Source organism: Mobula hypostoma, chromosome 12 (genome assembly GCF_963921235.1).
Source record: "Mobula hypostoma chromosome 12, sMobHyp1.1, whole genome shotgun sequence".
NCBI lineage: Eukaryota > Metazoa > Chordata > Chondrichthyes > Myliobatiformes > Myliobatidae > Mobula > Mobula hypostoma.
Genome location: NC_086108.1, coordinates 98,515,423 through 98,538,678, shown reverse-complemented (window position 1 = coordinate 98,538,678; position 23,256 = coordinate 98,515,423). Strand labels below are relative to the sequence as shown.

The following is a 23,256-nucleotide window of genomic DNA, read 5'->3' as shown; positions in this document are numbered from 1 at the left end:
TTCCCTTCTTAAGGGGTATAATTTGAAGAAGTATAACATGTTGTTGAAGCCTAATTTGGAGTATCATGTGCAGTTCAGGTCACCCACCTACAGAAAAGATATCGATAAGATTGAAAGAGAACAGAGAAATTTCACGTTTCCAAGACTTGAGGACCTGAATTACAGGGAAAGGTTGAATAGGTTAAAACTTTTTTTCCCTGGATCGCCGGAGAACAAGAGGAGATTTGATAGCTGTATACAAAGATATGAGGGGTATAGATAAGGTAAACGTAAGCAGGTTTTTTCCACAGAAAACTAGAGATGAGAAGTAGGTTAAGGTGAAGGGTGAAATGTTTACGAGGAGGGGGAACTTCTTCACTCAGAGGGTGGTGAGAATGTCGAACAAGCTGCCAGCATGTGGTAGATCTGGGTCTGATTTCAACATCTAAGAGAAATTTGGAGCTCTATGACTGACTATAATTGTAAGGTAATTAGAGGAAAGCATAGGGGGATATCAGAAATAAGATTTTTACAGAGGGTGGTGGTGCCTGGAACACCCTGCCAGGGGAGGTGGTGGTAGAGGCAGATACATTAGGGGCATTTAAGAGACTCTTAGATAGGCATGTGAATGATAGAAAAGTGATGGTTTATGTAGGAGGGAAGGGTTAGGTTGGTCTTAGAGCAGGTTAAAAGGCTGGCACAATATCACAGTCCAAGGGCCTGTACTACGCTGTAGTATTTTATGTAAAACACAAGCCCAGCGGAGGCTGGAGTACTCTGTTAAGTTCCTGTTGATTCGCACTGTAGGAAAGATATGAAGGCAATAAAGAGGGTGCAGAGGAGATCTAGGACAATGGTCCTTAGGTTGAGGAACTGAAGTTAAGGATAAATTACAGAGGCTTGGACTACTTACTTTTGAAGACAGTGAAGGACACTTGATAGAAGAATCTATAATGTTGAAGGGCCACTAGTGGGAGGCTGGTCTCTTGGTGGATTGCAGATCACAGGGATAAATTCATGAGGCAAGAATTAAGTGTTTATGAGGAATTTTAAAGTTCAAAGTTCAAAGTAAATTATCAAAGTACATATCTATCAACAATACTACCCTGAGATTCATTTTTGCACATCTTTATACATTGTATATCTGGAATCTGGAATAGACTGCTTGCAGATGCGGTGGAGGTGGGATCAATAATGACCTTGAAGAGGATAAATTATGGTGATGAAAAAGAGTGCAAAGGAATGGAATAGGGGTAGGGGATGGAATTAAAGAGCTGCTCTAGTAGAAAGCTGCACAGACCTGATGGGCTGAATGGTCGAAGCCATTCAATGACACCACCCACCATCAGCCCCCCCCCCACAACCTGTGAGATACAGCAAAGATGAGGGAAACAACCAAGCCTCAGATGACACCTATCAAGTCCCAGTCCCCTTAACATCTCATCACCCTTTGAACAGTTCGCTGTCAATAAAATCCTTTGTAATGTTTTTAACGTCCCCGATGGTCAAAGACATTTCAAAAGTGTTTGATAGGTTTAAATAATTTAACATCAATAAATGTTTTTAAAGCATTCAAGGTATTGATAAGTGTTATGCAAAATCAAATAAGAATCAAGGCCTAAAGATGAAGGCCTTAACTTACACTGTGTGGCAATCCCAACCCTCCATGGGGTCAGGTGAGAGCTGATGAACCCTCTCCTCCCCACAGCAGACCAGTCACTGGGCTCTTTGTGGAGTCCAGCCAAGGGACAGAAACTTAGAAGTGATGGCAGTTCGCTGCAAAACCATCAGTACAAGTAAACATGTTAAGACAGTGCAGGCGCACGGCAGATTGCCGACGTAATGGTGTTATGAGGTAAGTCATTGTCCTAGCCATTCTGTGTAGACTCGGGGTTTAGAATTACAATGGGGGACTAAATTACAGTACATAATTAGTACAGTACCTCTGTCTAAAATCATTTCGGTATCTCAGTGCCATGGCAACTATTTTAATCAGTGTAACCAAGGAGCAGAGCAAGGAATTTCAACCAGACACATTAAGGATTTCATAGTTATTATTCCACTGAGTGTTTTCAAGGGCCAACATTGTTCTCTGCGATTATTAGTTCATCACACTGTTGTACTGAGTACTGCTGGTATGACACTGGTTAATATTCCTGCCACTGCAATTTCTATATTTAAGTGATTAGTCATACCTGACCTTACAGAAAGTCTTTATGTTCTTCCGATGAAGGGTCTCGGCCTGAAATTTTGACTGTCTTTTCACTTGCATAAATGCTGCCTGACCTGCTGAGTTCCTCCAGCATTTTATGTGTGTTACTCTGGATTTCCAGCACCTGCAAAATCTCCTGTATCTTAAATTGACCCGTAAGCAGAGGAGAAATTAATTGAAGACATTGCTGCCAAAAATCATGGTTAAAGCAAGAAAACTAGGGTCCAGTAATTTCAGCTGTGTTCTCCCTTTCACTGGGGTGGATTCCGATCAATCAAATGGTCACCGCACACGGGTGGGATGCTGTTTTAATTCCTGATCTGCAAACTTAGACTGTCCTTGGTGTTTAACCTTTACTTATTTCACTTGACTTCCATTTCCTCAAGACCAAATGGTGCGGCTAGCTCAGACTGGCTGGGGTATAAAATTAAACACCCATCTGACCACAGCCAACCCAAGACCAGGCTATGGTCAATGGGACTGAATGTGATATTTATTCCATACCTCACCTGACTATCGCCATGAAAATAACAATCTCAAATATATTGAGATGGAACATCAGATACTGAACAAGAAGTAAGCACAGGCTCAGTAATACGAAGCATATCATCCGACCTGTATAAAATACTCTAGTAGGCTAGTACAACACAACCTCACCCAAACTAATTCTCTCCCTGTCTCTCTCTAAACTTTCCTCTCTCTCTCCCCTCCCCCTCCCCTCCCCTCCCCTCTCCTCCCCTCCTCCTCCCTCTCTCCCTCTCCCTCTCCCTCTCCCTCTCTCTCTAAACTTTCCTCTCTCTCTCTGTCTCTCTCTCTCTAAACTTTCCTCTCTCTCCCCCTCCCCCTCCCTCTCCCTCTCTCCCCCTCCCTCTCTCTCTAAACTTCCCTCTCTCTCTCTGTCTCTCTCTCTCTAAACTTTTCTCTCTCTCTCCACCTCTCTCTTTCTCACTCTGCCTCTCTCTCTCCCTCTCTCTAGTGAAGAGGCTACTCACAGGCCGGTGGCACTCATTTTAAAAGAGAGCTTTGCGGGCGTTCAGTGTCATTCCGGCAGCCCAATCCGCAGTGGGAGCAGCACAGAGAGGAGTGAATAAAGATACAGAAGGGACAAGCGGAGCAGCCACTGTTGGCAGTGGGCCAGTGGTGAGAGTGGGAGTGTCAGGCTTTGAATCAAAGGAGGCTTCATCTTGGAAGAGGCGATGGCACTGGGGAAATTGTCCAGGAAAGTTTCTGTTAAGTTTCCTTTATTTCTTATTGTGTCAAGGGTACTTAGTGTAGTTTAAGTGGCCATTGTGTGTTCTTCATGCCAGATGTTGGAGTCCTGGGGCACCTAGTGTCTCCCAAGAAACTATATCTATGTGAAGTGCATCTAGCTGCAGCTCCTTGAAGCCACGTTATATTGGAGGGATAGGAAGGCAGGCAGAGGGGGTAGTGTGGCTCTGCTGGTAAAGAATGGCATCAAATCATTAGAAAGATGTGACATAGGATCAGAAGATGTTGAATCTTTGTGGATTGAGTTAAAAAACTGCAAGGGTAAAAGGATCCTGATATATACAAGCCTCCCAACAGTAGCTGGGATGTGGACTACAGAATACAATGGTAAATAGAAAAGGTGTGTCAAAAGGACAATGCTAAGAAGTCTTGGGAGATTTTAACATGCAGGTAGATTGGGAAAATCAAGTTGGTAATGGATTTCAAGTGAGTGAATTTTTTGAATGCCTCCAGGGCTTTTTAGAATAGTTTGTCATTGAGCTGACTGGGGGATCAGCTATACTGGATTGGATGTTATGTAAAAACCAGAGACAATTAGGGAGCTTAAGGTAAAGGAATCATTAGGAGGCAGTGATCACAATATGATTAAGTTCAACTTGAAATCTGATAGGAAGAAAGTAAAGTCTGACATAGCAGTATTTCAGTTGAGTAAAGGAAATTACAGTGAAGTGTGACAGAGGAGTTGGCCAAAGTAAATTGGAAGGAGATGCTGGCAGGGATGACAGCAGAGCAGCAATGGTGTGAACTTCTGGGAAAAATGAGGAAGGTGCAGGATAGATGTACCTGTATTCCAAAAACAAAGAAATACTCAAATGGAAAAATAGTACAACCGTGGTTGACAAGGGAAGTCAAAGCTAATGTAAAAGTCAAAGAGAGGGCATACAACAAAGCAAAAAATAACGGAAAGATAGAAGATTGGGAAGGTTTTAAAAACCTACTGAAAGCAACTAAAAGAATCATTAGGAGGGAAAAGATGAAATATGAAAGCAAGCTAGCAAACAATATAAAGGTGGACCGTAAAAGGTTTTTCAAATATATAAAAAATAAAAGAGAGGTGAAAGTGGATATAGGACCAGTAAAAAATGAGGCCGGTGAAATAATAATGGGGGACAAGGAGATGGCAGATGAAGTAAATGGGTATTTTGTATGTCTTCACTGTGGGATACACTAGCAGTGTGCCAGCTGTTGAAGAGTGTGAGGGAAGAGAAGTGAGTGTAGTTACTATCACAAGGGAGAATGTGCTCAGAAAGTGAAAAGACCTAAGGGTACATAAGTCACCTCGACCAGATGAACTGTACCCGAGGGTTCTGAAAGAGGGAGCGGTAGGAATTGTGGAGGCATTAGTAACGATCTTTCAAAAGTCATTGGACTCTGGTATTGTGCCAGAGAACTGAAAAATTGCAAATGTCACTCCACTCTTTAAGAAGGGAGGAAGGCAGCAGAACGGAAATTATAGACCAGTTAGCCTGACCTCAGTGTTGGAGTCCATTGTTAAGGATGAGGTTATGGAATATTTGGTGACACAGGACAGGTCAGCATGGCTTCCTTAAGGAAAACTCTTGCCTGACAAACCTGCTGGAATTCTTTGAGGAGAGAGGATCTTATAGAAACATACAAAATTTTGAAAGGGATAGATAAGAGAGAAGTAGGAAAGTTGTTTCTATTGGTAGGTGAGACTAGAACTAGGGGACATTGCCTCAAGATTCGGGGGAGAAGATTTAGGACGGAGATGAGGAGAAACTGCTTTTCCCAGAGAGTGGTGAATCTGTGGAATTCTCTGCCCAGGGAAGCAGTTGAGGCTTCCTCACTAAATATATTTAAGAAACAGTTAGATAGGTTTTTACATAGTAAGGGAATTAAGGGGAAAAGGCAGGTAGATGGAGCTGAGTTTACAGACAGATTAGCCATGAACTTATTGAATGGTGGGGCAGGCTTGATGGGCTGGATGGCCTACTCCTGCTACTATTCCTTATGTTCTTATTACAAGTCAGATAGATAAAGAAGGTGCGGGGGATGTTGTATATTTGGATTTTCAGAAGGCCTTTGACAAGGTGCCACGTATGAGGCTGCTTACCAAGGTGAGAGCCCATGGTATTACAGGAAAGTTACGAGCATGGTTAGAGCATTGGCTGATTGGTAGGAGGCAGCGAGTGGAAATAAAAGGATCCTTTTCTGGTTGGCTGGCATTTACTAGTGGTGTTCTGCAGGGGTCAGTGTTGGGACCGCTTAGAAGAAGGATTAGATGCTTTGTTGCCAAGTTTGAGGATGATATGAAGATTGGTGGAGGGGCAAGTAGTGTTGAGGAAGCAGGAAGACTGCAGAAGGACTTAGACAGATTAGGAGAATGGGCAAGAGTGTGGCAAATGAAATACGATGTTGGAAAATGTATGGTTATGCTCTTTGTTAGAAGAAATAAATGTGCAGACTATTTTCTAAACGGGGAGAAATCCAAAAACCTGAGATGCAAAGCGACTTGGAAGTCCTCGTGCAGAACACCCTACAGGCTAACTTGCAGGTAGAGTCATGGTGAGGAAGGCAAATGCCATGTTAGCATTCATTTCAAGAACTTGAGAATATAAGAGCAGGGACGTGATGCTGAGGCTTTATAAGGCTCTGGTGAGGCCTCACCTTGAGTATTGTGAACAGTTTTGGCTCCTTATCTAAGAAAAGATGTAATGGCATTGGAGAAGGTTCCGGGGATGACTACAGGAATGAAAGGGTTATCATATGAGGAATATTTGATGGCTCTGGATGCGTACTCATTGGAAATTAGAAGGATGTGGTGGGAGGGGGTAATCTCATTGAAACCTTTCGAATGTTGAAAGGCCTTTACCGAATAGACGTGGAAAGGATATTTCCCATGGTGGGGGAGTTTACGACAAGACGGCACAGCCTCAGGAGAGAAGGGCATCCATTTAATACCAGAGATGTGGAATAATTTCCTTAGCCAGAGGGTGATAAATTTATGGAATTCATTACTAAGGGGAGCTGTGGAGGCCCGGTTGTAGGGTCTATTTAAGGTGGAAATTGATAGGTTTTTGATTAGCCATGTCATCAAAGATTACGGGGGAGAAGTCTGGGGAGTGGGGCTGAGGAGGGTTAAAAAAAAGTGGGTCAAATGGCCCAATTCTGCTCCTATGTCTTATGGCCTCTCTCTATTTGTATCTCTCTCTCTCTTCACTTTCTCTACTTATCTCCCTCTGTCTCTCTAATTCTCTGTCCCTCTCTCTCCCTCCTCTCTTTGTCTCCACACACTATCCGTACTTCACTTTCTCTCTCACCGTTCTCTTCCTCTCTCTGTTTTTGTCTCTCCTCTCTGTCTCTCTCACTTTGTATATCTCTCTCCTCTCTCTCTCTGATTCTCTCTCTCCTTCATCTCTCTCTCTGTCTCTCTGCTCTCTCACTTTGTACCCCGCTCACTCTCTCCTCCCCCCCCCCGCCCGGTACTGTTGACAAGGTGCAAAGAACTTACTGTAAAATAACTACATCCTAGTTTTTGCTTCATTATGACCTCTGTCTCTTGTGCGCCAGGAAATGGGAGTCCACAGCAAAGCCTGTGCATTTTGAACTGGCGACTATGTTTCCTGTCAGTTTTACTTTGCCCCTTAGATAAATAAATCTGCGTGTTTGATGTGTGCTTGGGTCACATGTTCCCAACAGACAGGGTCATGCAACCTCGCCTTGCCTGCCACAGGTAAAATTATAATGTGTAGTGTCTGCGGCCACCTTGGTTCCCCTTGGCTATTGACACTACCTCTATGACCTGCATTGGGAATGGGAAGTCAGTTAGCAACCCAGAACATGCCCTCTTCTCATTGCTACCATCAGGAAGGAGGTACAGAATCGTGAAGGCACACACTCAGCAATTCAGAAACAGCTTCTTCCCCTCTGCCATCCGAATGGACAATGAACCCATGAACCTTACCTCACTACTTTATTTTTATTTCTATTTTTGCACTACTTATTTAATATAACCATTTAATATACTTTAATTCACATTTATTTTGCTCTATTATTATTTCTCGCATTGTATTGCTGCCACTAGAGGGCATTTAAGGTGAGAGGGGAAAGTTTAAAGGTGATGTGCTGGGCAAGTTTTGTACACAGCAGTGATATGTGCCTGGAATACTTCCAGGGGTGGTGGTGGAAGCAGATAGAACTGAGGCATTTAAAAGGCCGTAGGGAGACACGTGAATATGCAGGGAATGGATAGATGTGGATCATGTACAGGCAGAAGAAATTTAGTTTAATTTGGCATCATGTTCAGTGCAGACATTGTGGGCTGAAGGACCCCTTCCCGTAATATGTCCTATTTTCAAGGACTTATGAAATGCAGACACTGTAACTTTGTAGTGGTTGTTCATTGTTCCAGCCATTCAACTCACCGCAGCCCTTTGTGCAAGCCAGCTATACTTACATGTCATTAACCACAAAGTAACTGGTTTGCTAACCCTAAATTCAAAATTCAATATCAAAGAATCAGAAACAGGTTTAATATCACTGGCATATGTTGTGAAATTTGCTGTCTTTGCAGCAGCAGTACTGTAGTAATGCACACTAATAAAGACTGTAAATTACAGTAAAAAGTATAATATATATATATAATTAAATAAAGTAGTGAAAAAGGAGGAAAAAAAGTAGAGAGGTAGTGTCCGTGGGTTCAATGTCCATTCAGAAATTGGATGGCAGAGGGGAAGAAGTTGTTCCTGCACCACTGTGTGTGCACCTTCGAGCTCCTGTGCCCTGTGCTGTAGGGTCCTTTATGATGGACGCCACCTTTTTGAGGATTTGCTTCTTGAAGATGTCCTGGATGCTTTGGAATCTAGTGCCCTTGATGGAGCTGACTGAGTTTACAACTTTCTACAGCTTATTTCGATCCTGTGCTGTGGCCCCCTCCCATACCAGATGGTGATGAAGCCAGTACAAAATGCTTTCCACAGTATATCTGTAGAAAATTGCAAGCATCTTTGATGACATACCAAATCTCCACACCCTCCTAAAGGGAGATAGGGTGTGTCACCAAAGACACCCACCATCCTTATCCATGCTGGTTCATACTCTGTATGATTCTGAACTCCAGCTGACATCAGTCACAATCAGGCTTATTATCACTGACATAAGTTCTGAAGTTTGTTTTTCAGCAACAGTACGGTAAGTTAAATAGAAAAATAATTAATGCAAACGAGGAATAAAGAGGTAGTGTTCATGGGTTCATGGACTGTACAGATGGTGAACGTAGAGGGGAAGAAGTTGTTCTTGAAACTTTGAGTGTGAGTCTTCAGGTTCTTGTACCTCCTTCCTCATGCTAGTAAGGAGAAGAGGACACGTCCAGAATGCTGAGGGTCCTTAATGATGGATGTCACCTTCTTGAGGCAAGAGGCACCACCTCTTGAAGACTATTTGGTTGATACTTAGTCTTTGGAATGACTAATCAAACCACTCAGCGGTATTAAGTTGTTACAGTGTGGAAGCTGTTTGTAAGGAATACAGCTCAGGATGACATCTCACCAAAATTTCCACAACTTTATACACACAATTTCTTTGAACCTGGTTCACTGTATCCCCCAGCCCTGTTCACAGAAAACTCTGTAAAACCTTTCTGAGGCATCTTGACTAACACCTCCCTAAACTCTGTCATCTGAAAGTCACAGGCTAATGGTGTTTTGAGCATCACCACATTGAAATATCCCTCCAAGTTACAAAGCATGCTGACTTAGCAATATTTAGAACATAGAACATCACAGCACAGTATATGACCCTCAACTAACGATGTGCTGACCTTGCAACTAATATAGCCCTTTGTTTTCCCATCATCCATATGCCTATCCAAGAATTTCTTGAATGCCCCTAATGCATCTGCCTCCTGCACCACCCTTGGCATCACGTTCCATGCACCTAAATCTCCAATCCTTGATTCTCATTGGGTTAAAATCCTATGACTTCTTATGGAAGGGTTTTGTGGGTCAACTGCACTGGATTTTTTGTCATTCAAGAAATCAGCTCATCCCTACTTTCTCCCAGGTATCTGCCAATGGGAATTACATTCTGGCTTTGCCAGTGATGTCCTTAGCCATGAATAATATAAAAATATTCTTTAGCAGAGATGATGTTCATTAATTGAATAATGATTAATTGAAAGATAATCAAAGACATTAGCCTAAAAATTGGATTGCGCTGAATATTTTCTTCAGTGCAATGTGATCCATTATTGATTTCCAGTTAAATGCATGCCAGTCACAAACTGGATCAGGGCATTTCCAGTCACAAGCCATATTAGCAAGCCTGATATCTTCCAGGCTTCAGAAGTGCACTTTATCATGTCAATGGTTGTGCAGAGCATGCCAGATTAAAATGGGGGTAAGAGCACCAGACATTGGCCATCATGCGAGTGCAATAAACAAGCCAGAAACACATCACACCATGTTATTATTTCACCAATGTGGGGTTAGAGTTAGGGTTTGCTCTGTAGAGGGGTGGCGGGGGGGGGGGTGTGGGAGCTGGCCTCTCCTGTCGGTGCTGCCCTCCGTTGTTCAATTGGTGGAATGACAGGCTGGATTGCAGTGGCTGTGCACTGTAGGGAATCTATACAATCAATTTGCAGGACATATCGTTCAGGGTCTTGGACTATATATGTGACTTTTTTTGCGTGTCTTTTTTTTTTTGCTGACTATTTTGAATATGCTGTGCATATTTTGCACTTTGGCCGCAGAGGAACATTGGTTTGCTTGGCTGTACTCATGTATGGATAATTAAACTTGACTTTGATTTGATTTGAATTTCAAAAATTTGAAGGATCACATGGTGACATCAGGACAGGGAGTAGTGGATGCCTGGAACATAATGCCAGGGTGCTGGGCTGGTAGAGGCTGATACATCATGGACATTTACAAAAATGGAGATGGGTAAAGAGCCAACAGTTCAGGATGAGATCCTTCATCAGGATGTTTTGGGCCAAGACCCTTCAGCAAGACTGGAGAAAAAACAAGATGAGGAGTAGAGTTATAAATTGGGGGGGCGGGCAGAGGGGAAGGGGAAGGGGAAGGGAGAAACTCAGGGTGATTCAGCATTTTGTGTGTGGTCCAGCCTGGTGAGTTTCAGCAGGTAACTCAGGAGGGTGGCTGACTGTCGGGGGGGTGCTGTGGAGGAACGGGAATACAGAACTGGAAAGACCCTCTTCCCACGGCAATCTTTTCTGAATGCTGTATTACAAAGCCATGGAGATGGCATCTACTACGGTGTGACTCGTGATAGGACCTGCACAAGTCACGGTTCTATTGCATCCTTTGATTTAGAAGCTACAGATATGAATTGAATTTTACAAATTTCAAGATTGCTTGCTCAGGGCGAGCAGAAAGTCTGACTTGGTGCAAGTGTTACTGACACAATAAAGATGTAGGACAGCTTCTATCCTGCTGTTATCAAAGTTAAAACTTCGAGGTTCAAACTAAATTTATTATCAAAGTACAAACGTCAACATATACCACCTTGAGATTCATTTTATTGCAGGCATTTGCAACAGAACAGAGAAATACAATAGAATCAATGAAAAACTACACACAAAGACCGACAAGTAGATTCAGATTTAATATCACCAGCCTACGTTGTGAAATTTGTTGTTTTGCGTTAGCAGTTCAAAAAAACGGAAAGAATTATAAAGTCCAATAGGAAGTATAATATATATAATTTTTAATTAATTAAGGCAAAAAGAGAGCAAAAGAAATTTAAAACAGTGAGGTATTGTACATTGACTTGTTGTCCATTTACAAATCTGATGCTGGAGGGGAAGATGCTGTTCCTAAAACATAGGGTGTGTGGCTTCAGACTCCTTTACCACCCCCCTCATGGTAGCAATGAGAAGAGGGCATGTTCTGGGTGAGGATTCACCTTTTGAAGATGTCCTTGATATTGGACAGGCTAGTGCCCATTAGAGGGCTGGCTGAGTTTGCAACTCCCATACCAGATGGTGATGCGACCCGTCAAGATGCCCTCCACAATACATCTGTAAAAACTTGCTGGAGAAGAAGAAAAGCTGTAAATAATAAATAAGCAAAAAGAAAAAGGGAAGGATAAACTATGACGTTTGGATGACACCAAGGTGTGAGGAAGGGGAGAGGGAGAGGGAGGGAGAGAAAAAACACTCTAACGGGCTGCATCATCGTCTGGGTTGGGGGTGGAGAGCCAGGTGGCTACTCCACAGGATTAAGCTGCGGAGAGTTGAAAACTTAGTCAGCTCCATCATGGGCATGAGCATCCATAGTATCCAGGACATCCTCAAGGAGCGATGCCTCAAAAAGGTGCCATCTGTCAGTAAGCACCCCCATTACCCAGGCCATGCCCTCTTCTCATTGCTGCCGTCAGGGAGGAGGTACAGGAGCCCGAAGGCACACACTCAATGATTCAGGAATAGCTTCCACCACCATCAAATTTCTGAATGGGCATTGAACCCATGAACACTACCTCACTACTTTTTAATCTCTACTTTTGCACTACTTACTTAATTGAACTAATTAATATATAAATAATTTTTTTTGAATATAGAAATCTACAGCACATTACAATGCTGTGCTGATCATGTAACCTACTCTAGAAGCTGCCTAGAATTTCCTTAATACATAGTCCTCTATTTTTCTAAGCTCCATGTACCTATCCTAGAGGCTCTTAAAAGACCCTATTGTATCTGCTTCCACCGTCGACAGTGTATTCCACACACCTGCCTCTCTGTGTGAAAAACTCATCCTTGACATCCCGTAGATACCTATTTCTAAGCACCTTAAAACTCTGCCCCCTTTATAAGCCATTTTAGCCCTGGGAAAAAGCCTCTGGCTATCCACATGATCAATGCCCCTTATCATCTTATACGCCTCTATCAGGTCACCTCTCATCCTCTGTTGCTCCAAGGAGAAAAGGCCAAGTTCACTCAGCATATTCTCATAAGGTACATCCTCCAATCCAGGCAACACCCTTGTAAATCTCCTCTGCACTCTCTCTATAGTAACCACATCCTTCTTGCAGTGAGGTGACCAGAACTGAACACAGTACTCCAAGTACGGTCTGACCAAGGTCTTGTATAGCTGTAACATTATCTCACAGCTCTTGAACTCAATCCCATAGTGGCTGAATGCCAACACACCGTAAGCCTTCTTAGCAACACTGTCAACCTACGCAGCAGCTTTGAGTATCCTATGGACACGGACCCCAAAATCTCGCTGATCCTCCACACTGCCAAGAGTCTTACCGTTAATATTATATCCTGTCTTCAAATTTGATCTACCGAAATGAACCCCTTCACACTTACCTGGGTTGAAGTCCATCTGCCCCTTCTCAGCCCTATTCTGCATCCTATTGATGTCCCATTGTAACTTCTGACATACTTAATGTAATTCACATTTTTTCTCTATAATTATGTATATACAGTATATCATGACATAGGCTGATGATATTAAACCTGATTCTGATTCTGAATTATGCATAATTTATACATGCCTGTGAAAAAAAGACTGCAAAACAAGATATAAGAACATAAGAAATAGGAGCTGGAGTAGGCCATCCGGCCCATGGAGCCTCCTCCGCCATTCAATAAGATCATGGCTGATCTGTCTGTAAACTCAGCTCCACCTACCTGCCTTTCTCCCATAACCCTTAATTCCCTTACTATGTAAAAACCCACCTAAATGTATCGTAAATATATTTAGTGAAGAAGCCTCAACTGCTTCCCTGGGCAGAGAATTCCACAGATTCACCACTCTCTGGGAAAAACAGTTTCTTCTCAACTCAGTCCTAAATCTTATCCCCTGAATCTTGAGGCAATGTCCCCTAGTTCTAGTCTCATCTACCAATGGAAACAACTTTCCTACTTCTATCTAATCTATCCCTTTCAAAATTTTGTATGTTTCTATAAGATCCCCTCTCATTCTTCTGAATTCCAGAGAGTATAGTCCCAGGTGACTCAATCGCTCCTCATAGGTTAACCCCTTCATCCCTGGAATCAACCTGGTGAACCTCCTCTGCACTGCGTCCAAAGCCAGTATATTCTTCCTCAAGTATGGAGACCAGAACTGCACACAATACTCCAGGTGCGGCCTCACCAGTACACTGTATAATCACAGCATGACCTCCTTGCTCTTGAATTCAATCCCTCTAGCAATGAAAGCCAACATTCCCATTGCCTTTTTAATAAGTGGTTGTACCTGCAAGCCAACTTTTTGCGATCCATGAACAAGCACTCCCAAGTCCCTCTGCACAACAGCATGCTGCAATCTTTCACCATTTAAATAATAATCTGCTCTTCTATTATTCCTTCTAAATCAATGCAAAAACACAATTAGAAGCAATTCAGTGGGAGTGCATGCTGTCTGTGTTGTGTTCTTTACTAAACCTTGCTCTAACATAATGTCTAGACAATTGGTTCTGCTGTTTACTTCAGTGCATTGTATTGTGTGACCATTGTTATTGTACATCACCGCATTCAATTCACCAAGGTTTTTTTGAAAGGAAGTCCTGTCGGAAACCTTGCTTTCTGCATCCGTCATAGACTACACGCACAGCCTGACCCAAAGTGCAATTCAGATGCTCAAAAATAATACAGATTTGAATGACAATTCCCAGTACAGGAAATATTTGGCCAGCCAGGACATTTACAACATGCCCCTGAGTTTGTGTTCAATAACATGGGTGGATGTCAAGGAGATAGTGGAGTAAAGACCATTGGCCACAATGAGAATTGATATTCAGAGTTGTTTTCAGCTACTATAGAATCCCTGATTGGTAATATGGAGACAGAAAAGGTTACAGATGCTGGAACTTGGAAGGAAAAGTAAAAAAATTGCTGGAGGAACTCAACAATCTTTTTGGTGGAAAATGGACACTCAACATTACGGGTCGAGAGTCTTTATCTAGACCCAAATGGTTAGACCATATGATCATAAGACATAGGAGCAGAATTAGGTCATTTGGCCCATTGAATCTGCTCTGCAATTCCATCATGGCTGATCTAGTATCCCGCTCAACTCCATTCTTCTCCTCGTAATCTTTGATGCCCTGACTAACCACAAAACCATTGACCTCTGCTTTAAATATACCCAATGACTTGGCCTCCACAGCCATCTGTGACAATGAATTCCACATGAGGTGCATGAGCCAGTCCTCACTGGAGTATCGGAGATGGAGAGGGTTATTATTTCTGAGGATGTGTCCAAGGCCCTGCATGTACGTGCAATTATGGAAAAGCAGTGCCTCTACTTCCTTAGGCGTTTGCAGATTTTCAGCATGACATCTAAAACTTGGACAAACTTCTAAAAGATGTGTAGTGGAGAGTATATTAACTGGCTAAATCACAGCTAGGTAGGGAAACACCAATGCTCTTGAATGGAAAATCCTACAAAAAGTAACGGATACAGCCCAGTCTGTCACAGTTAAAGGCTTCCCAATCATTAAGTACGTCTACATAAAATGCTGTTGCAGGTAAGCAGCACAGTGGTGTCAAGGAAACAACCTCTCCCTCAATGTCGCAAAAACAAGGATGCAGATTGTGGATTACATGAGGAATGGAGATGGGCTAACCCCTGCTGACATCCATGGATCTGGGGTTGAGAGGGTAAACAGCTTTAAGCTCCACAGCATCCACATCACCGAGGACCTCATGTGGTCTGTACACACTAACTCTGGGGTGAAAAAGGCACAAAAGTGCCTATTTCACCTCAGCCGGTTGAGGAAGTTTGGTATGGGCCCCCAAATTCTAAGAACTTTCTACAGGGGCACAAATGAGACCATCCTGACAGGCTGCATCACTGCCTGGTATGGGAACTGTACTTCCCTTAATCGCAGGACTCCGCAGAGAGTGGTGCAGACAGCCCAGCGCATCTGTAGTTGTGAACTTCCCGTGATTCAGGACGTTTACAAAGACAAGTGTGAAAAAGGGGCCCAAAGGATCATTGGGGAGCTGAGTAACTCCAGCCACGGTCTATTCCATCTGCTACCATCCGGGAAATGGTCCAAAAGCATAAAAGCCAGGACCAACAGGTGCCAGGACAGCTTCTTCCACCAGGCCACCAGACAGATTAGCTAAAACACGAGGAAATATGCAGATGCTGAAAATTCAAGCAACACTCACAAAAAATGCTGGTGAATGCAGCAGGCCAGGCAGCATCTATAGGAAGAGGTAGAGTCGACGATTCGGGCTGAGACCATTTATCAGGACTAATTGAAAGCACCACACCTTGTTCCCATTCCAACCTCACTCCTTCCGAATGCTCTGCTCTCTGCTCCCTCCGCACTAATCCTAACCTTACTATAAAACACGTCGATAAGGGGGGTGCTGTTGTAGTCTGGCGTACTGACCTCTGCCTTGCCGAGGCACAGCAACAACTCGTGGATACCTCCTCTTATTTACCCCTTGATCATGACCCCACTAAGGAGCACCAGGCCATTGTCTCCCACACCATCACCGACTTTATCAGCTCAGGGGATCTCCCATCCACTGCTACCAATCTTATAGTTCCCACATCCCACACTTCCCGTTTCTACCTCCTACCCAAGATCCACAAACCTGCCTGTACAGGTAGACCCATTGTCTCAGCTTGCTCCTGCCCCACCGAACTCATTTCTGCATACCTTGACACTGTTTTATCCCCCCTTGTTCAATCCCTTCCGACCTATGTTCGTGACACTTCTCACGCTCTTAATTTTTTCCATGATTTTAAGTTCCCTGGTCCCCACCGCTTTATTTTCACCATGGATGTCCAGTCCCTATATACCTCCATCCCCCATCAGGAAGGTCTCAAAGCTCGCCGCTTCTTTTTGGATTCCAGACCTAACCAGTTCCCCTCTACCACCACTCTCCTCCATCTAACGGAATTAGTCCTTACTCTTAATAATTTCTCCTTTGGCTCCTCCCACTTCCTCTAAACTAAAGGTGTAGCCATGGGTACCCGCATGGGTCCGAGCTATGCCTGCCTTTTTGTTGGCTTTGTGGAACAATCCAAGTTCCAAGCCTATGCTGCTATCTGTCCCCCACTTTTCCTCCACTACATTGATGACTGCATTGGCGCTGCTTCCTGCACGCATGCTGAGCTCGTTGACTTCATTAACTTTGCCTCCAACTTTCACCCTGCCCTCAAATTTACCTGTCCATTTCCGACACCTCCCTCTCCTTTCTAGATCTTTCTGTCTCTGTCTCTGGAGACAGCTTATCTACTAATATCTACTATAAGCCTAATGACCCTCACAGCTACCTGAACTATTCCTCTTCCCACCCTGTCTCCTGCAAAAATGCCATCCCCTCCTACAATTCCTCAGTCTCTGCCGCATCTACTCTCAGGATGAGGCTTTTCATTCCAGGACAAAGGAGATGTCCTCCTTTTTTAAAGAAAGGGGCTTCCCTTCCTCCACCATCAACTCTGCTCTCAAACGCATCTCCCCCATTTCACGCACATCTGCTCTCACTCCATCCTCCCATCACCCCACTAGGAATAGGGTTCCCCTTGTCCTCACCTACCACCCCACTAGCCTCTGGGTCCAACATATTATTCTCCGTAACTTCTGCCACCTCCAACGGGATCCCACCACTAAGCACATCTTTCCCTCACCCCCCCCTGCTTTCCGCAGGGATTGCTCCCTACGCGACTCCCTTGTCCATTCGTCCCCCCCCATCCCTCCCCACTGATCTCCCTCCTGGCACTTATCCTTGTAAGTGGAACAAGTGCTATACATGCCCTTACACTTCCTCCCTTACCACCATTCAGGGCCCCAGACAGTCCTTCCAGGTGAGGCAACACTTCACCTGTGAGTCGGCTGGGGTGATATACTGCATCCGGTGCTCCCGATGTGGCCTTCTATATATTGGCGAGACCCGACGCAGACTGGGAGATCGTTTCGCTGAACACCTGCGCTCTGTCCGCCAGAGAAAGCAGGATCCCCCAGTGGCCACACATTTTAACTCCACATCCCATTCCCATTCTGATATGTCTATCCACGGCCTCCTCTACTGTCAAAATGAAGCCACACTCAGGTTGAAGGAACAACACTTTATATTCCGTCTGGGTAGCCTCCAACCTGATGGCATGAACATTGACTTCTCTGACTTCCGTTAATGCCCCTCCTCCCCTTCGTACCCCATCCCTTATTTACTTATTTATTCTCTCTTTCTCTCTCTCTCTCTCTCTCTCTCTCTCTCTCTCTCTCTCTCTCTCTTTTCTCCCTCTGTCCCTCTCACTATAACTCCTTGCCCATCCTCTGGGCTCCCCTCCCCCTTTCTTTCTCCCTAGGCCTCCCATCCCAATCCCATGATCCTCTCCCTTCTCCAGCCTTGTATCCCTTTTGCCAATCAACTTTCCAGCTCTTAGCTCCATCCCTCCCCTTCCTGTCTTCTCCTATCATTTTGGATCTCCCCCTCCCCCTCTCACTTTCAAATCTCTTACTAGCTCTTCCTTCAGTTAGTCCTGATGAAGGGTCTTGGCCCAAAACGTCGACTGTACCCCTTCCTAGAGATGCTGCCTGGCCTGCTGCGTTCACCAGCATTTTTTGTGTGGGTAGACTGATTAGCTCACACTGATTTGAGTGTATTTCTATGTTACCTTGACTGTTCTATCTATTATAAATTACTATGATAGCACATTGCAGATTTAGATGGAGACGTAATATAAAGATTTTTGCTTCTCATGTATGTAAAGGATGTAAGAAATAAAGTCAATTCAATTCGATTCAATTCCATCATCAGAGACCCCCACCACCCAGGCCATGCTCTCTTCTCATTGCTGCCATCAGGAAGAAGGTACACACACCACCTCAGGACTCACACCACTAGATTCAGGAACAGTTACTACACCTCAACCATCAGGTTCTTGAACCAAGCACTCTTCAACTCATGTTCTTGATATTCATTGCTTATTTGTTTATTTTTATTATTTCTTCTTTTTGTATTTGCACAGTTTGTAGTCTTCTACAGTCAGATTGAACACCTAAATAGGTGAAATTTTTCATTGATTCTTTTATGGTTAGTTTTCTATGGTTTTATTGAGTATGCCCACAAGAAAATGAATCTCAGGGTTATATGCAGTGACATATATGTATTTTATTTACTTTGAAATTTGAACTTTGTACTAAATGGACATCCCTCTATTCTGAGGATGTGCCCTCTGATCCTAGACTCACCCACTATAGGCAATATCCTCTTCACGTCCACTCTGTCTAGGCCTGTCAATATTCTATCAGGGTTCAATGAGAAACCCTTGTTCTTCTAAACTCCAGCAAGTACAGATCCAGAGCCTACAAACATCGTATGTTAACCCTTTCATTCTTGGAATAAATCACGTGAACCTTCTCAGTACTCTCTCCAATATCAGCACATCGTACCTTAGATAAGGGGCACAAACAGCTCATAATACTCCAAGAGGGGTCTGACCATTGCCTTATAAAACCTCAGCATCATATCCTTGCTTTTATATTCTATCCCCCTCAAAGTGAATGCAAATATTACATTTGCCTTCCTTCTATCCACCTGATCTTCTATCCAAGCTAGTGATTGTCTTGTAAAACCATGAGTTCTTAAATTGTTAAGCAGCCTAGCACCTTGAAAAAGGCTTTCTGAAAATCCAAGTAAATAACATCCACTGACTCTTCTTTGCATATCCTGTCTGTTATTTCCTCAAAGAATTCCTACAGATTTGTCAGGCAAGATTTTCACTTGAAGAAACCATGCTGATGTTAGCATGTTTTATCATGCACCTCCAAGTACCCCAAAACCTCATCCTTAATGATGGACTCCAGCAACTGAAATACAGTGTTGGAACGTGTATCGTCATGCACTTTGGTAGAAGAAATAAACAGGCAAAATATTATTTAGATGGGGAGAGAATTCAAAGGGACTTGGGAGTCCTCATGCTGGCTTTAGCCTATCTTGTCATGTGCCTCCAGGTATTCCGTAATCTTATCCCTAACAATCGATTCCAACAACTTTCCAACCACTGATGTCAGGCTAACAGGTCTATAGTTTCCTTTCTGCTGCCTCCCACCTTTCTTAAATAGCGGAGTAATATTTGCAATTTTCCATTCACCCGGTACAATGCCAGAATCTGTTGATTCTTGAAAGATCATTGTTAATGCCTCTGCAAACTCTCCAGCTACTTCCTTCAGAACTTGAGGGTGCATTCCATCAGGTCCAGGAGATTTATCCACCCTCAGACCATTAAGCTTCCTGAGCACCTTCTCAGTCATAATTTTCACTTCCCTGATACTCTTGAATGTTCAGTATACAGCACATGTCTTTCAGTGTGAAGACCGATGTAAAATGTGCATTCAGTTCCTCTGCCATCTCTGTGTCTGTCATTACAACATCTCCAGTGTCATTTTCTATTGGCTCTATATCTACCCTCAACTCTCTTTTACCCTTTATATACTTGAAAAAGCTTTCAGTATCTTCTTTGATATTAGTAGCCAGCTTCTAATATCCTTGCAGGTAGGTTTGCTAGCATGGTTCGGGAGGGTTTAAACTAATTTGCAAGGGGGATGGGACCCAGAGCGATAGAGCAGTGAAAGAAGTGCATGGAGTAAAGCCAGATCTAACATACAGAGAGGCTTTGAGGAAAGAGAAGCAGAATAAACGGTGTAAAGACGGTAAGGTAGAAGGGTTGAAATGTGTGTACCTCAATGCAAGAAGCATCAGGAACAAAGGTGATGAACTGAGAGCTTGGATACATACGTGGAATTATGATGTAGTGGCCATTACAGAGACTTGGCTGGCACCAGGGCAGGAATGGATTCTCAATATTCCTGGATTTCAGTGCTTTAAAAGGGATAGAGAGGGCGTAAAAGGGGGAGGAGGGGTGGCATTACTGGTCAGGGATACTATTACAGCTACAGAAAGGGTGGGTAATGTAGCAGGGTCCTCTTTTGAGTCAATATGGGTGGAAGTCAGGAACAAGAAGGGAGCAGTTACTCTACTGGGGGTATTCTATAGGCCCTCTGGTAGCAGCAGAGATACAGAGGAGCAGATTGGGAGGCAGATTTTGGAAAGGTGCAAAAATACCAGTGTTGTTATCATGGGTGACTTTAACTTCCCTAATATTGATTGGCAGCTGATTAGCTCTAAGGGTTTAGATGGGGCAGAATTTGTTAAATGTGTCCAGGATGGATTCCTGTCACAGTATGTGGACAGGCCGACAAGGGGGAATGCCATACTAGATCTAGTACTAGGTAATGAACCGGGTCAGGTCACAGATCTCTCAGTGGGTGAGCAGTGACCACGCTTCCTGGCCTTTATAATTATCATGGAAAAGGATAGAATCTAAGAGGACAGGAAAATTTTTAATTGGGGAAAGGCAAATTATGAGGCTATAAGGCTAGAACTTGCAGGTGTGAATTGGGATGATGTTTTTGCAGGGAAATGTACTATGGACATGTGGTCGATGTTTAGAGATCTCTTGCGGTATGTAAGGGATAAATTTGTCCCGGTGAGGAAGTTAAAGAATGGTAGGGTGAAGGAACCATGGGTGACAAGTGAGGTGGAAAATCTAGTCAGGAAGAAAAAGGCAGCATACATGGGGTTTAGGAAGCAAGGATCAGATGGGTCTATTGAGGAATATAGGGAAGCAAGAAAGGAGCTTAAGAAGGGGCTGAGAAGAGCAAGAAGGGGGCATGAGAAGGCCTTGGCAAGTTGGGTAAAGGAAAACCCCAAGGCATTCTTCAATTATGTGAAGAAAAAAAGGATGACAGGAGTGAAGGTAGGACCGATTAGAGATAAAGGTGGGAAGATGTGCCTGGAGGCTGTGGAAGTGAGCAAGGTCCTCAATGAATACTTCTCTTTGGTGTTCACCAATGAGAGGGAACTTGATGATGGTGAGGACAATATGAGTGAGGTTGATGTTCTGGAGCATGCTGATATTAAGGGAGAGGAAGTGTTGGAGTTGTTAAAATACATTAGGACAGATAAGTCCCCGGGGCCGGACGAAATATTCCCCAGGCTGCTCCACGAGGCGAGAGAAGAGATTGCTGAGCCTCTGGCTAGGATCCTTATGTCCTCGTTGTCCACGGGAATGGTACTGGAGGATTGGAGGGAGGCGAATGTTGTTCCCTTGTTCAAAAAAGGTAGTAGGGATAGCCCGGGTAATTATAGACCAGTGAGCCTTACGTCTGTGGTGGGAATGCTGTTGGAAAAGATTCCTAGAGATAGGATCTATAGGCATTTAGAGAATCATGGTCTGATCAGGGACAGTCAGCGTGGCTTTGTGAAGGGCAGATCATGTCTAACAAGCCTGATAGAGTTCTTTGAGGAGGTGCAGGCATATAGATGAGGGTAGTGCAGTGGATGTAATCTATATGGATTTTAGTAAGGCATTTGACAAGGTTCCACACGGTAGGCTTATTCAGAAAGTTAGAAGGCATGGGATCCAGGTAAGTTTGGCCAGGTGAATTCAGAATTGGCTTGCCTGCAGAAGGCAGAGGGTGGTGGTGGTGGAGGGAGTACATTCAGATTGGAGGATTGTGACTAGTGGTGTCCCACAAGGATCTGTTCTGGGACCTCTACTTTTCGTGATTTTTATTAACGACCTGGATGTGGGGGTAGAAGGATGTGTTGGCAAGTTTGCAGACGACACAAAGGTTGGTGGTGTTGTAGATAGTGTAGAGGATTGTCAAAGATTGCAGAGAGACATTGATAGGATGCAGAAGTGGGCTGAGAAGTGGCAGATGGAGTTCAACCCGGAGAAGTGTGAGGTGGTACACATTGGAAGGACAAATTCCAAGGCAGAGTACAAAGTAAATGGCAGGATACTTGGTAATGTGGAGGAGCAGAGGGATCTTAGGGTACATGTCCACAGATCCCTGAAAGTTGCCTCACAGGTGGATAGGGCAGTTAAGAAAGCTTATGGGGTGTTAGCTATCATAAGTCGAGGGATAGAGTTTAAGAGTCGCAATGTAATGATGCAGCTCTATAAAACTCTGGTTAGGCCACACTTGGAGTATTGTGTCCAGTTCTGGTCACCTCACTATTGGAAGGATGTGGAAGCATTGGAAAGGGTACAGAGGAGATTTACCAGGATGCTGCCTGGTTTAGAAAGTATGCATTATGATCAGAGATTGAGGGAGCTAGGGCTTTACTCTTTGGAGAGAAGGAGGATGAGAGGAGACATGATAGAGGTGTACAAGATAATAAGAGGAATAGATAGAGTGGATAGCCAGCGCCTCTTCCCCAGGGCGCCATTGCTCAATACAAGAGGACATGGCTTTAAAGTAAGGGGTGGGAAGTTCAAGGGGGATATTAGAGGAAGGTTTTTTACTCAGAGAGTGGTTGGTGCGTGGAATACACTGCCTGAGTCAGTGGTGGAGGCAGATACACTAGTGAAATTTAAGAGACTACTAGACAGGTATATGGAGGAATCTAAGGTGGGGGCTTATATGGGAGGCAGGGTTTGAGGGTCAGCACAACATTGTAGGCCGAAGGGAATGTACTGTGCTGTACTATTCTATGTTCTATGTTCTATGTTCCTTTCATAATTCATCTTTTTCTTCCAAATAAACTTCTTAGTTTCCTTCTGCAGGTTGTTAAAAGCTTCTCGATCATCTATCTTCCCACTAGCTTTGGCTTCCTTGTATGCCCTCTCTTTTACGTTTACTTTGGCTCTGACTTCATTTGTCAGCCACAGTAGTGTCCTTCCATTCAAAAATTTCTTCTTATTTGGAATATATCTGTCTTGCACTTCCCTCATTTCATGCAGAAACTCCAGCCATTGCTGTTCTACTGTCCTTTCTGCAGCAAGGATATGGACATTGTGTACGCAGAACGGATTAGTTTAGTTGGCCAGTTG

The 23,256-nt window shown here is 43.8% G+C and overlaps 2 protein-coding genes across 3 annotated transcripts in view; one reads left to right on the top strand and one right to left on the bottom strand.

Moving 5' to 3' along the window:
• LOC134355030 (kynurenine--oxoglutarate transaminase 3-like) overlaps positions 1-3,292 on the bottom strand; it is a 185,124-nt gene extending 181,832 nt beyond the window's left edge. For both annotated transcript variants that reach the window (XM_063064691.1, XM_063064689.1), the window contains exon 1: positions 3,184-3,292. The gene's annotated coding sequence lies outside the window, so the exon portion shown is untranslated. The remainder of the gene's footprint in view (positions 1-3,183) is intronic.
• The window catches only part of LOC134355029 (volume-regulated anion channel subunit LRRC8B-like), a 69,944-nt gene that overhangs the window by 3,558 nt on the left and 43,130 nt on the right, over positions 1-23,256 (top strand). The gene's annotated exons all lie outside the window — the stretch shown is intronic.